Source organism: Rhincodon typus, chromosome 27, assembly GCF_021869965.1.
Source record: "Rhincodon typus isolate 14 chromosome 27, sRhiTyp1.1, whole genome shotgun sequence".
In the NCBI taxonomy this organism is placed as follows: Eukaryota; Metazoa; Chordata; class Chondrichthyes; order Orectolobiformes; family Rhincodontidae; genus Rhincodon; species Rhincodon typus.
In genome coordinates, this window is record NC_063358.1 from 32,179,759 (window position 1) to 32,196,412 (window position 16,654).

Below are 16,654 nucleotides of genomic sequence, written 5' to 3' on the forward strand. Positions count from 1 at the left end.
CCTGGTGAAGAACGTCATCTTCACCACATTATTTCAAAACATTCAGAACACACTGGTCAGAATATATCCAAGTTGTGTGTAATCTGTAAATTTTAAACTTCAAACCTAGTCTATGGCAGTAACATATCTTCACTTTATGCCTTCCACCAGTCTTCGAAACAACAGTTTATCACTAGTCTTTGTATTAATTGCTGCCACTGTTCCTTTTATTCAGTAGGTATAATGAGAAGCTGATTGAGTAGCAATTTGTCAACTACCTTTTGGAAGTGCATGAAGTGTATTATCCTCATCCTATCTGTCCCTTCATCGAAAAACCCAATTAAGGTAATGAAACTTATTTTTAAAATTTGTTCCTGAAATGTGAAGCACTGCATTTATTGCCTCTCTAATTGCCCTCAAGAAAGAGATGATTGGGAAGTCACGTTGAGGTTGTACAGGACATTGGTGAGGCCTCTTCTGGAGTACTGTGTCCAGTTCTGGTCATTCAGTTATAGCAAAGAGGTTATTAAGCTGGAGAGGTTCAGAAGAGATTTACCAGGATGTTGCTGGGTCTGGGAGGTTTGAGTTATAAAGAAAGGCTGGATAGGCTGGGACTTCTTCACTGGAGCGTAGAAGGTTGAGAGGTGACCTTTTGAGGTTTATAAAATCATGAGGAATATAGACAGGTGTTTTTAACCTAGGATGGGGATTTCCACACTAGGGGGCATATTTTAAGTTGAGACGAGAGAAATTTTAAAAAGACATGAGGTGCAAACTTTTTACACAGAGGATGGTTCATGTGTAGAATGAACTTCCTGAGAAGGTGATAGATGTAGGCACAGTTACAATGTTTAACACACATTTGGATAAGTACATGGATAGGAAAAGTTTGGAGGGATATGGGTCAGGAACAAGCAGGTGGGACTAGTTTAGTTTGGGATTTTGTTCAGCATGGACTGGTTGGACCGAAGGGTCTGTTTCCAGCTGTATAACTCAATGAGCCATTTTCTTGAACCACTGCAGTCAATGTAGTATACGTACACACACGTCACTTTCTCTGATACAACTAAATAACTTGCTATACCATTTCAGATGCCAGCTAAGCGTCAACCACATTGCTGTGGATCTGGAATAATCTAAAGGCCAGACTGGGTAACATTAGGAAGATTTCCTCTTCTGGGAATCAATAGTGAACCAGATGAGTTTTTAACAACAACCTGATATTTTAAAGATCATTATTATTGAAACCAGCTTTCTAATTCCAGAATTGTTAACTCATTGAAGTTAAATTCTCCCATCTGCCATGGTGGGGTGGATCTGAATTTGTACCTCTGGGATATTAGTTTGGGCATCTGGATGATTAACCCAATAGCATTGCCATTATGCTATCCTCCCCTTTAATACATCTTTTCTGTTTTTCTTTACTTAATCCAGTCATCTGAATGGCTGATTACATTGAAAAACTCTCTGCAAAATAACCCCTTTCTGTTTACCGTACAATTTATTCACAAACCTCAAACAAAGTGGCCTAAATTACATAACCTTCATAATGTATTATCATAATATAAATAAGGCAGACTTCCTCCTGCTCTTCATCTGTTCTAAATGATTTGTCCTTAAGACATTACTTGCCCTTTAAAATTACCTACTTCCTCCTTGGTTAAATTTCAGCTCATACATAACTTAAATATTTTCTCTGACATTCAGGGTCAAACCGATAACTAGGCCAGAAAAAGTTGATTAGAAGTATATCAGTAGCTTGGCAAACTATCTTACTGGATATTAAAGAGAAAATTCCATACTCAGTGATAATGTTCTGTCTGGCTTATCATATTTGACACAATCAGTTCATCGTTTCAGTTTACATCAAAGTGATTTGAAAATTCGGAACATTGAATGGAGATATTTTGCTTCAATTCAGGACGTTTTCACTGCAACACAGTTCATACTGGAGATCGGTGTTAAAGAAACATTATGGTGCTACAACTTTAAATAAACGTAATATGAACAATGCTTCAATCAAGTGAACGTATTCAAGTACAAGGGTAAAGGTTAACAGTTCAACAGTCTGCTGGCATGACTTGATGTTCTAACTAAGTTCCATGTATATAGTTTGATTGGAATTGCACAGCTATTATTTCAAAGTTGAGTGAAGCTTTTATATTATCTGTAAAAACTGACAAACACCTTGGCTCAGAAATGTTCCTGATTTATTTATTCTCTCTTTTCAATGCTGCCCTGCATTCCTGAGCAGAAACAGAGCTTTGGTTGCAAGTGCAGTGGGTTGAAAACCTGCTGAAAATGAACATGTAGCATCGTTCTGAAAATCATTTGTTTAAAAAAAAACTTGTGGAATTTCCTCAAGAAAGTACGAGAGGTCAGTGAGAGGGTCTGTGAAGAGATTCTCCCAACTTTATGGTATCATTAAAATAAATGTAGTTCTTATCTCATTTGTCCAAATTGACTTCTTACAGTTTTATTTAAAGGATTAGAGTTTATAAACTGCAAGGAAATGGCCTGGCACCCATGGAACAAACCGACAGGGGATCAGCCAGGAATCTCTTGTCAAAAGCATTTCAACTGTTAGTTAAGTAGAAAGCAGATGCATTTGAAGATCTTTATTCATCCAAGTTGCACATTTTATTTCTATTATCAAAAAGTGATACTGGTTCTTTTCTTCTGGCTGACTCTGCAGTGGATCTGAGATGTGTATAAGGACAAAAACAGCAAGACTCTTCAACAAATCAGGTAGAAGAATGCTCGTGTAAACATGCAGCAATATTCAAATTCCCATAAATCGATGGATGTGAAGATTTCATGTCTTAGGTGAAGCTATGTGGTAAGGAACTCAGGTTTTCAAATATACAGTGCAGAAGTTAGGCAATCAAGCCACTCCCAGGAGCTGGTTGGTTAAACAAATATTTTAAAGATTGGATTTGTGACTCAAAGTTGATCTTTATTTGAAACTTAACACTGTGTCCACAAATTTCCTGGACATTAGGACAAGGAATGTTGTGTGCAAGAGTTAATGCATTTCCAGCACTATGATCTAGGAGGAGCAAAGGCTGCTTGACAAAGTTGCTCATGAACCTGCCTCTCTCCTATGGATTAGATTAGTTCACTGCTACCAACCTCACCCCCTGCTCTCACCCAACTTGGAAATTATGCGCCAGTAAATATTGTGGAATGAAGAAACTGAAGCAGGAATTGTTATGCAGAACACCATTATGGAAAGTGAAATAAAGAAAACAAAGAAAGGGATGGGATTACAGGGGGCAGTTAAATGAGCCAAAGATAATGTGACAAAAATTAATTTTCTTTGAAATCTCCAACAAATTTGAAGGAATGGGACTGCACACTTGCATTTTCAGTACCAAACAGGTTATTTGTGAAAATAGAAAATATCTAACATTTTTTTTCTAAAAAAAAAACTAAGAATTCTGAAATCGGAAACAAAAACCGGATTTGCTGGTGAAACTCAAGCTGGTCTGGCAGCATCTATGGAGAGAAAACGATGTTAATGTTTCAAGTTCGATTACCTTAACTTTTTTTCTGATGCGTTTACTGGGCAAGGAAACCTCCTGCTGATAATGTGGTAGTCTAGCACCCTCCCATCCTTGCCTGATGTATCTGTCTTCTTCCATGTTGAACACCACTTGGCAGAAGCACTGAGAATGGTGAGGGTGCAGAATGTACTCTGAGTGGGAGACTTCAATGTCAACTGCCAAAGTAGCTTGGCAGAACCACTAGGATTCCATCAGCTGAGTTCATCATGAACAGTGCTGCTAGAATGGGTCTGCTACAGATGATGAGGGAGCCACAGGAGAGAAAAACATATTTCACCTTCTTCTCACCAATCAGCAACCCTTGGATATTTCTGTTCATGACAGTATCAGTAGGAGTGAGCATTGACAAAGTCACAACTTCTCATCATGTGCTGTGGCACTGCATCATGGGAAATGGAACAGATTTCAAACAGATCTAACAAGTCACAATTGTTAGTCCATAGAGCGCTGTGGCCCATCAGCAGCAACTGAACTGCCCTCAAACATAATCTTCAACCTCAAACTCTAGCATATGCTCCATTCTACAACTAGTAACAAACCAGGAGATCAACTCTGGCTCAATGGACAGTACAGGAGCAAGTGTAGGAGCAGCACCAGGCATAATGAAAAAAAAAGAGGTGTCAACCTAGTGAATCTCTAAAATAGGACTACTTTCACATCAAACAGATTAAGCAGAAAGTAATAAACAGAGCTAATTCCACAGCCTATAGATCAGATCTGAGCACTGCAGTCCTGCCACATCCAGTCATGATTGGCAGTGGACAATTAAACAACTCACTGGAGGACGGAGCTCCAAAAATATTCCCATTCTCAATGATTGGAAAGCTCAGAGCCTCAGTGCAAGAGATAAGGCTGAAGCATTCACAACAATCTTCATGCAGAAGTGCTGAGTGGATGATCCATCTCAGTCTCCTCCAGAGGTCCCCAGCATCACAGTTGTCAGTCTTCAGACAATTCAATTCACTCTACGTGACGTTAAGAAATGGCTAGAGATACTGGAAGCAAAGGCTGTGGGCCCTGACAACGTTCCAGCTGGAGTACCAAAAACTTGTGCTCCAGGATTTTCCACATCTGTAGATAAGCTTTTCCAATACAGCAACAACATTGCAATTTACCTAGCAATGTGAAAATTTATCAAAGTATGTCCTGACCATGCAAAACAGGCAAATCCAAAGATAATTAAGACAATGCGGAAAATTGCCCAGCTATGTCCTATGCAGGAAAAGCAAGACAAATCCAACCCAGCCAGTTATAGCCCCGTAAGTCCATTCGCAATTATCAGTAAAGTGATGAAACGGTCATTGACCGTGCTACAAGGTCGCACTTGCTTCACAATAACTTGCTCCCTGACATTCAGTTTGGTTACTGTCAGGACCACTCGAGTCTTGATCTTATTACAACCACTGTTAAAGAAATCAATAAAAGAATTAAACTTCAGAGGTGAAGGGAGATTGAACAGCCCTTGATATCAAGTGCACAGTTGAGCAAAAATCAGGGAGCCTGAGGAATGCTATAGCCAAAGGGAATCAGGATGGCCAGCTCGCCACTGGTTGGAGTCATACCTAGCAGAAAGAAAGGCAGTTGTTTGTGGCTGTTGGAAGTCAGATATTTCTTCAACAGCACTGTCAGAAGTCCCCAGGCTTGTGACCTAGGCCCAACTATTTTGAATGCTTCTTCATTTCATAAGATCTGAAGTGGCTATGTTTGCTAACAGGCAGTGATCAGCACCATCCATAATTCATTAGATACTGAAGCAATCCATATCCAAATGCAATAACATTTGGACAAAGATCAGCTTGGGCTGACAAGTAGCAAGTAACCAGACAAGTGCCCAGCAATGATGATCTCCAACAAGAGAAATTCTATGTATCACCCCTTGACATTCAAAGGCAGTTCCCATCACTAAATCTCCCACTATTAGCTTCCTGGTGCTTACCGTTGACCAGAAATTGAACTGGACTTACCATAGAAATGTACGATGACAAGTGCAGGTGAGAAGCTAGGAATCATACATTACATAACTCACCTCCTGACTCACCAGCGTGTCTCATCTACAAAATACACTGTAGAAATTCACTAGGGCTCCTTAAACACCATCCGAAGCTGTAGCCACTACAATTTAGAAGCACAAGGCAGTAGATACATGGAAACACTACCACTTACAACTTCTGCTCCAAGCCACTTACCATCCTGACTTGAAAATGAATTGCTGTTTCTTCAGTGTGGTTGGATCAAATTGTGGAACTCCTGTTCTAACAGCATTGTGGGTGTATGCACACCAAATTAACTGCAGTGATTCAAGAAGGTAGCTCGTCACCACCTTTTCCAGGGCACTTAGGGATGGACAATGGAATGCTGGCCAAGCCAGTGAATCCCACATCCTGAATGAATGAAAACAATGCTGATGGACCTCTACAATGCTGGCTTTATTATTGTTAACTACACTGCCAACTGTCATAGTGGATTTTAAGTTACCTACCACTGGCAGCTTGTAGATTTAGGTACAGTGCGACTAGCAATCCTCCTCTCTATGTGGAATGACAGGGCTTTACTAATTATCAGTGGTTGAGGATAGATTTCTGGTCAGTTTTAACATTAAGAGATACATGTCTTACATTACTAGAGATGGTTTCTTGAATGATAGCAATGGTACAAGTTACAGTGATGAGTTAGGCATAGTTACTGAAGGCAGTCAGGGGCCAGAGATGACACACTGCCTCTATCTGGACCTCATCCTATACTGCCAGATCCTCCAGCCAAAGACTGTGTAACATCATCATATTAGGTGGAGATTAACTCAATTTCGTATTTAATACTTTTAGAATCGATATATTATGTACCACCACCCATATTACATGTGCTACATTTGCTTTTTAAATTCCAGTTTAAGTGATTAGTTTCCTTCCCAATTTTCTGATCCTTCTTCCTCAGAGAGCCATCTTCTGGTGGAGTACTATCCTATTTGGATGCACGTGTATTTTTTAAATGATGTCTGTGACGATCTGTTGCAGTGAAAAGGAGCAGGATCCACGTTTCTTCTTTGCGTTGGCCCAGCTGTGAAGCCAATTGTGAAACTGCAAATGTATTCCCAGCTTTAGACCAATGAGCTAAACTGTGGCCAAGGATTAATTATGGGATCTCTCCAGTCTGATGGACTCCACACTACACTGGGTGCTGCATTCACTCACTGTCACTGTTAAATATGTTATCAAAAAGGGCTTTGTTGTTTGACCTTCAAATTTCACTGTACTCTCTGATTCTACTAGTAAACCTCAAACATTTAGTGCGGTTTTCTACAGTGTATAGACTGTCCTTCTGTGCAGTGAGCTGATCTGGCTAACAATGTGAAATGCCAAAATCAGAACCCACCTCAGTTGAACATGCAGCCTTATTCTGGCCAGCATCAATTTGTAAACCACATCATTAACAAAAAGAACAAATTATCTCAACTCATTACTGCTGTAGCATCTTGCTGTATGTAAATTGGATTCTGAGTCTCCCTCCATCACATTGCTGGTCACTTTTGTATGGTATTGTGTTAGCACTGAAAGATGTTGAAGCTTTTTTTTTAGTGTGATATTCATTTGTATTGAGAAAAAGATGCAATCGCCTAAATTTAACAGTTCTGCCTCAATAAAATATTCAGAATTAAATGTTCAGAAACTGTCAACACGTCTTGAACTTACAAATATTTTATTTGCAGTAATTCCTTAAAACAAACTGGTTTCATTGACTAGTGAAAATTATAATCCTTCAGGAATCAGAATCCCAAGCAGTTAAGATATCCTATCATCCATTCAGTCCAGCACAACAGTATCCCTATTAAATGATAATTTATTAAATTGCTGAATAATAGAACCTGCTGCTGTTAGCAGGGTTAGCATTCCAACAATTCTTTCCATTGGAAAGAACCTTAATTAGGTCATATTTATGGCAGAGAGTTCATCTGGTGCACCAGATGGAAAACATTTCATGGTTTTATATGGAAATAAATCAAGAGGTAGGGGGATGGCAAAAGTATCAATGGGGATTTTACAAATATAGTCAAACCCTGCATGGAGAATGACAAGAACTCCCCCTCAATCATTACAAGTAAATAACATGACTACATACAAACATGCTGTGGTTCTTTATTTAATACAGTGAACTGTTACAGCGAACAGATGACAAAGCCAACACTCCACCTTTCTAAAAGTATGATATCTGGTTTCTGTCTGGAGGTAACTGGTGGATACATTCCAACCTGGAGGAGTTTAAAATCCTAATCCTAGAAAGCCCTCAAAAATGGCAAATATACTCTGATCTGAAGATTGTCAAAGAAAATCTATCAAAAAAGACAGGCCAAGTTTAGGTGCACAGCCTTTGCGATAAAGGGTTTTACCGATTAATTTCATGCCTGCTATTTCTCATAATGTTCAGAATACTTTTGTTTAAGTTTTTCTGGTAAAGGAAGGTACAAAGGGGTAGCGTTACAATGCTTTAGACATATCAAAATGAGTTACTAATACCTCAGCAACAATAAAACAAATTAAAAATGACGTATACCTTGTAAAATAGCTGCGCATAAAGAACAGTAATTATTTTCAATTCATTCATGGGATGTGGGCATCGCTGACTGGGCCAACAATTACTGCCTATCCCTAATAGTCCTTGAGAAGGCAGTAATGAGTTGTCTTCTTGAATCATTACACTCTGTTTATACAATGTTTATACTCATCAGATGAATGTTCCAAAACAAATATGAGACATTCGTTACCTTATAATATTCTTACAGACTTACTTCTCTGTAGATTTGATCATATCAATTCTTTTCTGCCACTAGTTAAAGTTTAGGTGTTTGGATCATCTCAGTCAAAACAATGTTTATTTAATTCAGAATCAGAGCAATGTGCACGATTAGACTGAAAAGAAAAACTTGATCCAGTTCTTCAACTGTCATTGGTTTCTGCTATTGTCTTTTTTTATTTGTTATTTTCCTCAAAAATAACAACTCTGCTATTTTCCAAAGCTGAGTTTTTTTTATAACTGACCTATTTTCTAATCAATCTGTTCAAATATGTTATTTCAGATCTCTGGAGCAGGTGGGACTTGAACCCAGGCCTCCAGGGCCAGAGGTAGGGACAATACCACTACATGACCAGAGGGTCAAATTCAGTTTAATTTAAATTTCTGAACGTGCTTTATATCTTGTAAACCGACAAATCCAGGATTGGAAAAATCTTAATATATTCATATATTGGAAGTACTTATAAAGATGTGAAAAATGCTATTGTGTTGGTTGTAGTCTCTCCGAGTGTCCCACTTCACTTTTTCTTTTACACTTTTCAATAGCCATCACTAAAAAAAAACACAAAAGTTAACACCAAAAGAATGTGTGGCAGGATGTTGCTTTGGATTAATGCCCCTGTTATGCCAGTATTTATGCTCATTTGAAACTATTACATACCACTCAAAGTACTTCAACATTTGTCTGTTTTGCATTCTTGAGTGTCAATTAATTTGCTCTTTGAAAATACAATGTAGATTACCTCTTCACCAGTTCTTTGGAAAACTGGAACTATTGTGTTGTTCAAGCTGGCAGAACACACTGGATCTGAGAATAGTGCAACCTGTACCATCAAATGAGGAATGGGAAAAGTGGAGAAGTATTCCATCCCTTCCCGCGTGGTTGCAACACAGTCCACAATTGAATACAATGAATGTGGAGTTAATGAATGTGAATGAATTTCATAGCAAAGTTTATTTTCATGACAGTTCATATTTGAAAAACAATTATGGAATGTGGATGCCATTGTTTGAGCCAACCTTAAATGTCCAGAGAAGAATCAGGAGTCAACCACATTGCTGTGGATCTGGAATCACATGCACGCGTGAAGATGGCAGGTTTCCTTTCTGAAAGCACACCACCAGATGGGTTTTTACTGACAATCAAGTCAGTACAGGGTCACCATTAGGTTAGCGCTATATATATATATATATATACTTTTTTTAATTCCAGATTTTCTTTTTAATTGAATCCAAAGCTCATCGTCTTCTATAATAGGATTTGAACCCATGGCATCTGAACATTAGCGCGGGGCTCTGAATTACTAGTCCAGTGATAATACTGCTACCTTGCCATCTCCCTCCTGCTGAGCTTTGAGCTGAATATTGAAGTTAAGGTCTTGTGCAAGCACTTGATATAAATCTCTCATCACTTCTACAATCTGCAAAAAAGCTGGATGCACATTTAGTATGTCATTTAATTTATTATTCCTAGCATATGATATTAACAAGGTTACGGATAAAGATACAGGTTGAAAGTAAGGTGGAAATCATGTTGACTTTGAGCTGTCCTGTCAGTAACTGATTGGAATTTTTCCAAGGCTTGAAGTATTGTTGATATATGATGCAGTGAAACACAAACAAGACATTAATGGATTTGTCTGGCTACCTACAAGGAGAATGTCACCGAGCACTCAAAGAAAGATCATTCAATCTTCACCGGCAAAGACCATCAAGGCATCAAGCCAAAGGAAAGGAATCTAAACCATCAAACACTGAACTATTCAACTCTGGAACCAATTCCTGCAACTTAGTTTGCTAACAATCTAGAAATGTGGAAAACTCCTTCAAAGAATCAGGAGATTAACATTCATTGAAGTGAACTAAGCGTTTCATTCTAATAAATGTGTTAACACAACCATAATTTCTGTTCTAACAGCTACCTTAAAAAGTGAATGTTATTCATGGATAGTGGGAACTGCCGATGCTGGAGAATCTGAGATAACAAGGTGTAGAGCTGGATGAACACAGCAGGCCAAGCAGCATCAGAGGAGGAGGAAAGCTGACATTTTGGGTCTGGACCCTTCTTCAGAAAATGTTATTCATGTCTCTGTTCTAGTTGCTCTAAAGCCATGCCATTGTTTTCACATCAGTTTAATGAAATGGCTGAATGGGTAGAATGGGTGTGTAAATGTGAAAGCAGGAGTAACAGAGGCTGGACCATAATGGAGAATGAAATGCAGGGATTGCATTTAATTACCCATTAACAAACAAGGTATATGCAAATGCAGAGATGTAAATATACTCTCTCATCAAGAGCATTCATTCAGTCTTGAGAAAAAGTGATTTCTACCATATTGGATTAGCAACAGGAATAGGCAGTTCAGCCCCTTGTACCTTCTTTGCCATTCAACAAAATCATGGCTGATCAGATTGTGGCACCAACTTAACCTTCATGCCTACCCTGACATCAATAAATATATTTCTTTTATTCCAGCTGTTATATCACTATCTAATTAAAAGCCTGTTTTAAATTTGTCTTGCATTTGTTTTCTAGATCTGATCTTCAACACACTGGATGAGAAAGGTTCTCCCCTATTGGAACACATGGAACTTCTCCATGATTTGTCCTTCCGTCGTTGTTTTGGGAAAATACTTAGCCTTTATTCCCTGCTTCAAGGACACCAGTCACAAAACTCTAGGAGTCCTCCACTGGTGGGAAAGTAGAGACAGCATCCTAATGAACAGGTGTCCTGTGCTTGCAACAACTGTAAGAGAGGTTCCCCATATGACGTCTATAAGAAAAATCAAAGTAGCAACACATATATTGTCAATGGCAGACTTGGGGCCCCAGAAAAACCAAAGTGAATGAGCCAGGAAACTTTATGGATGGCTTCAGGGAAACAAATGAAATGTAAGATTCGTGTACCTCAATGCAGTGCCGCCTCAGATCTATCAGTGCTGTTGGCATTAAAAAAGAGTTTGATAAGCCCAATCCCGAATTGCCCTGGAGAAGATGGTGGTGAGCAGCCTTTTTAAACCTCCATGTAGTGCAGGTTATAACCACTATACTATTGGAAAGGGAGCTACTAGTCTTTGATCCAGTGATGTGAAGGAATGACAATCTAATTCCGATTCAGAATGGTGTGTGGTTTGGAGGGAACTTTGCACAGTGGTTCTTGTCCTTCTCAATGGTAGAGATTGTTGGTTTAGAAAGTGCTCTCAAGGATTTTTGCTGAGTTACTCCGGTAAACTTGTTGATGGTACACACTGCTGCCACTGTGTATTGGTGATGGTGTGTATGAATGTTGAAGGTATTAACTGGGGTGTGAATTAAACAGGCTGCTTTAAACTAGATGGTTGTGAGTTTCTTGACTTGTAGGAACTGTTCTGTACAGGCAAAGGGAGAGTTTTCTGCCACACTACTGATTAGTGTCTTTTTGATAGTGAACAGGCATCGGAGAGACAAAAGTTAGTTACTAACTGCGGGATTCTGAACTTCATGTAATTTGCCTAAGTCTTGGCATTTGAAGAGTGCTTGAATTTGCATCAGAATTTAAAGGAAGAAGAAATCTATTGGATCCAATTTCCACCTATCTTGGATCAGAGTGTATCCAAGCGGTTCTTTTCAGATTTGGTCAAATGTAGTGAAGAGAAGGCTTGACAACAGCAATTTGCTTAAATATGAATATTTATTGAGTAAATAAAAAGAATTAAAAAGAGGGGAAAAGAAAACAATAAGCCTCACATTCTCCTGGCCGTCGGGGACCCCTTGATCAACAACTGGTCTGGAGGTTGAGGTTGGTTCCTGGCACCATTCGCGATCCCGGTCTGAGGTGAAGTCTAACTCTCGGAACAAAATTCACTCTCTCTCTTAGACAGTGTAACAAACAGCCAACACAGAGAAAGTAGACACTGAAGACAAACCCGCTTGCTAGTACAGAAAAACAAGCTGCTGGTGCCATCTTCAGCCCATAAAAGAATGTATACAGGGCTCAATCAAGGTCATGTAGCTGTCAAATATCTTCATTAAATTTCCCAGCCTATTTTCCCATCTTATACACCACCCTAAATATTCCCAATGTCCCTTCTCCCTTTTCTTATTGTTGCATGAACAAATTGCTTCCCACTCTTTCACCAGTCTAACTTTGATTGATCTATTTATAAGTCACTGTACCTTTCACATTCTTAAATTACCACTTCAATTCACTTCAACAGGATATCTTAGACCAGATTTTCACAAAGCAGGACAGACTCTGCACGTATTTAAAAGAGGTGGAGAGGACCCGGACATGGAGGTCCCACGTTCCATTTTACACAGATACAACTTTTCCCAGCCGCAAGGGGGTCGATGTAACTCACACAGGAGGAAAACCCGAGCTCGGTCAGGATATTGAAACAGTAGCTAAATTCAAGCTGTTGGCAGAGGCTAACTGCACAAAGTGGAAGTCAAGAATTAATGCAGCACAGATAAATGATCTTAAGGCTGGATGGGGCACGTTTAACTATCATGCTCTTAAGACTTTCGTAGAATCATAGAATCCCTACAGTGTAGAAACAGGCCATTAAGCCCAACAAATCCACTCGACTTTTCGAAGAGCATCCTGCCCAGACTCACCCCTGCATGTCCATGGCTATTCTACCTAACCTACACCTCCCCAGACACTATGAATGATTTAGCACAGCCAATCCACATCTTTGGACTGTGAGAAGAAACCAGAGCACCCAGAGGAAGCCCATGCAGACACGGGGAGAATGTGCAAACTCCACACAGATAGTCGTCGGAGGCTGGAAATGAACCCGGGTCCTTGGCACCGTGAGGCAGAGGTGCTAACCACTGAGACAGTTTCATTGACAGGTCATTGGTGTCGGTTAGAAAAAAAAGAGCTGTTAAAATCCGGTATTATTGTTTCATTAGAGGTCATTGATGATATTTTCCATGAACTATGTTGCCATTGTGAACGCTTGGATCAGTTTCAAAAGGTACGACTATCTCAGCAAATAACTGTGAATTCACAATTTGTTTGTTGGCATAAATAATTTATTAAAGCATTAGCTGTCTGGTCTGGGGTCTGTATCAGATTAAATTCTTGAGAAGATTTAAAAGTTTTTAATGGGTGTCTCAAATGGGAGTTTCTTTCACAATCCACAGTGTGGGGGGTTAGAGTCAAATTAGATTGTTAGAAGTCTATGTTTATTTCCCCTCCACATATCTTCTGAGGTTTGTTCATGGTGGATACTGGATGAGTGATTATTATTGGGAAGAGGAGGTAGTGGAATTAACCTAAGTAGTATGAGGGGTCATAGGGATATCTGATGATGTGACAGGGGCCGCATGAGGTTTTCGAGGACATGGGGTCCAGCCATGAGTTGGAACAGATTTGGCATGGAGATATGAGGGGCATGAGGGGTGGTTTGGTGCATGAGTTATCATGGAGGTGCATTACAGTTATGAGAAGTCATGAAGGTGGCTGGATGCCTGAATTTATATACAGATGGCATGGAGCTGGAGGAAGCTTGGGGGAATTGGTTGGCATCAAAGTGACAAGAGTATGAAGAATATGGTGGTGGATTCGAGATATATGTTGGACTAGATGTGGCATGGGGGTCTGAGGGGACGTGAGGAGTGGGTAGGACTCATGTGTTGATATGAAGGTGGCATGGAGGTGGATATGTGACCAAGATTGCCTGTCAGGCTAACTTGTGACAGCTAGAGGGCCTAACAGCGTCTAAAGCAAATGGACCATATCCCAGAGAAGCAAGGCAGGCCTCCTTTCATTTCCTGCCATGTCACCTCCACCACACCATCACAGTCCTCCCCAGTACCGGGGCTGCCTGAAACTGCTTCTGAGGATGGCAGCCCCAACTTGATCCCACCCACCCTTATCCAGTATGAAAATTAGATTGAATGGATCACTTTACTTGGAGCCAGAGCTGACAAGTTTAGAAAATTTTCTGACTCAATCGACCTGCCTCAGTGGCAAAAATCCCTCCCCTTCTGTTAGCATGATGGATATAGCTCGTTCTATTCAGAGTTAAGATCAGTTTACAAAGAAAGAAAACCCACTACTATCAGAATTGTTTTTCACTTCATTCTCTGATTGCCAACTGGCCCTTATGGACAGTTTAATTCTAAATCGTGTATGTTCAGTGAAGAGTCTTGTGAAGTGAACAGACTTTCTAAGAACTATAGCAATAAAATCCATGATTGATTCTTCTGCAGAGAAGATGAAGATCTCCATAGCAGTGTGAGCTTCATTGTTGTCACAGCTGATATCTATATGTATGGAAAATACATTTCTTTATTGAAGAGCAAATTTCTGTTATCTCACATGGAATTAAAACTGAATTAAATGGAAAAGCTAAACCATTCCATGAAACATGCTTTCCCTTATTAGGGATGTTCTTAAGTGTGTACAATGAGGTATTCCCTATGTGCCTGAAAATAACTGCTCATATTAGTTACACGTGCAATTTGATAAATTGATGTACTGAGATTTAATTGTGTAACATTGTCACTTGTGTCAGTTTCACTGAGGCCCTGCTTTACACTCATCTAAAGATCCAGAAGAAATGTTTGTCAAACCTTATCTTTGAATGATGAAGATAGAAAGAACAACATTTTATTTGTTTCACAACAAATGAGTTATCCAATTTTTCCTGAACCCTTGCAGCCCAACTCCAGACAGATACAGTTAACCAAAAGGACAAATTGCTCGCAGTAACCTAAACATATCAGCTTGATCCAAACAAAGGGTTGTCTACTGCCAGAACTATGAGTTTGAGAATACAGGCAGAAACATCCACAAGGTGACTCCCTTTCCCATATTGGGAGAAGGTATATGCTAGAAGATCAGAAGTGTCCTTTCCCTGCCTTTACGTTACAGCAGCCTTTTGCCTTGTGCCTGGGGACCAAGTACTCCCAAGGCGCTATGGTGACGTCAAATTAACCAGTCCTTTTAAACAACTGACAAAAGTCAAGGCCCTCTCTCTTTCCAAGAAGATATCATTCCTCAAACTCCACTATTAGACAGCAAAATCCTTAAGTATATGATATAAGATAAAGACAAACTGAAAACCAAATGACTTTATCTTGGTCTGCATGTTTAGTCTAATATTACATGTTTTTCAGGGAAATTTTTTTCTTCATTTCAGCTGCTCAAAACAGAAACTGTACCAAAAAGTTCCTAAATTGCTCAAAAGTATTACAGTAAACACAGAGTGCGCACTCTGCCCAGGACTAAATATTTTATCAACCTTGACATTAATGGGCAAACACATTTCAAACATTTGGTGAAAACATCACTAATCTGATTTGGATTTTTTTGAAAAAATGCAACAAGGCTGGTAAGCTAAACATTTTGTGATTCAAATAGGGTAGTATCTTTGTTCGCCACTAAGGAAAAATAATGCTTTAAATAGTTAGTTACACAACAATTGACACATGTGTTGAGCAGAGCAAAAAGAAATGATTTTAGAAAAATGTTCCTCTCCATATGTCATGAGAATGTGGCAGCAGTGCCTGATTACTTGTGCTTAGGGTGACCAGGGCAGGGGAGAGTGCTGTAAACCTCCTCTGAGAAATCTTGGTCACTGTCCCACAGATGGAAAAGTTGACATTATTGAGATTAAATAGCACCAGGATGACTTAAAATTGGCGCAGTTGAAGCCACTTGGCTTGCAGACAGCACTGAGATGTACATTGTTTGCTTTTTTTCTTGCCATCTTATTTCCAGCATCCAATTAGAAAAATTGCAAAAACTGTTTTCCTTTGAAAATAAAATTAAAAACCCTCCTCAGTGAACAAACCGATTGAATAAAATACATTCTATTCCAGTAAATAGAAATACAATTTACACATGTCGACATAGCCGAGGTGGTAACCCATAACATACCAATCCAAAAACAGTGATAATTCAACTTCACTATGGAATTAACCCAAACATGAAACAAATTAAACTTATTAATGGCTTGGAAGTCAATCTCAAACTCTTAGTCAAAGGAGGAAGCATATAAAGTAGCAAAGAAAAGTAGTAAGCCTGAGGATTAGAAGCATTTTAGAATTCAGTAAAGGGGGACCAAGAAACTGATAAAGAAAGAGAAAGTAGAATATGACTATGAGCCAGCAAGATACATAAAAGAAAGGATTGTAAAGCCTCAACAGGAATGTATGAAGAATAAGATTAACAAGGGCAAAAGTATAACACAGTGTGGAGCTGGAGGAACACAGCAGGCCAGGCAGCATCAGAGGAGCAGGAAAGCTGACGTTTCAGGTTGGGACATTTCTTCAGGGACCCTTTTTCTGAAGAACGGTCCTGACGCGAAACGTCAGCTTTCCTGCTCCG

The 16,654-nt window shown here is 39.4% G+C and overlaps 1 long non-coding RNA gene across 1 annotated transcript in view; it reads left to right on the forward strand.

Moving 5' to 3' along the window:
- The window catches only part of LOC125486259, a 37,590-nt gene extending 30,832 nt beyond the window's left edge, over nucleotides 1-6,758 (forward strand). The window contains exons 2-3 of the long non-coding RNA XR_007264930.1: nucleotides 215-324; nucleotides 6,477-6,758. This is a non-coding gene — a long non-coding RNA (uncharacterized LOC125486259). The remainder of the gene's footprint in view (nucleotides 1-214; nucleotides 325-6,476) is intronic.
- Nucleotides 6,759-16,654: the final 9,896 nt, after the last annotated feature.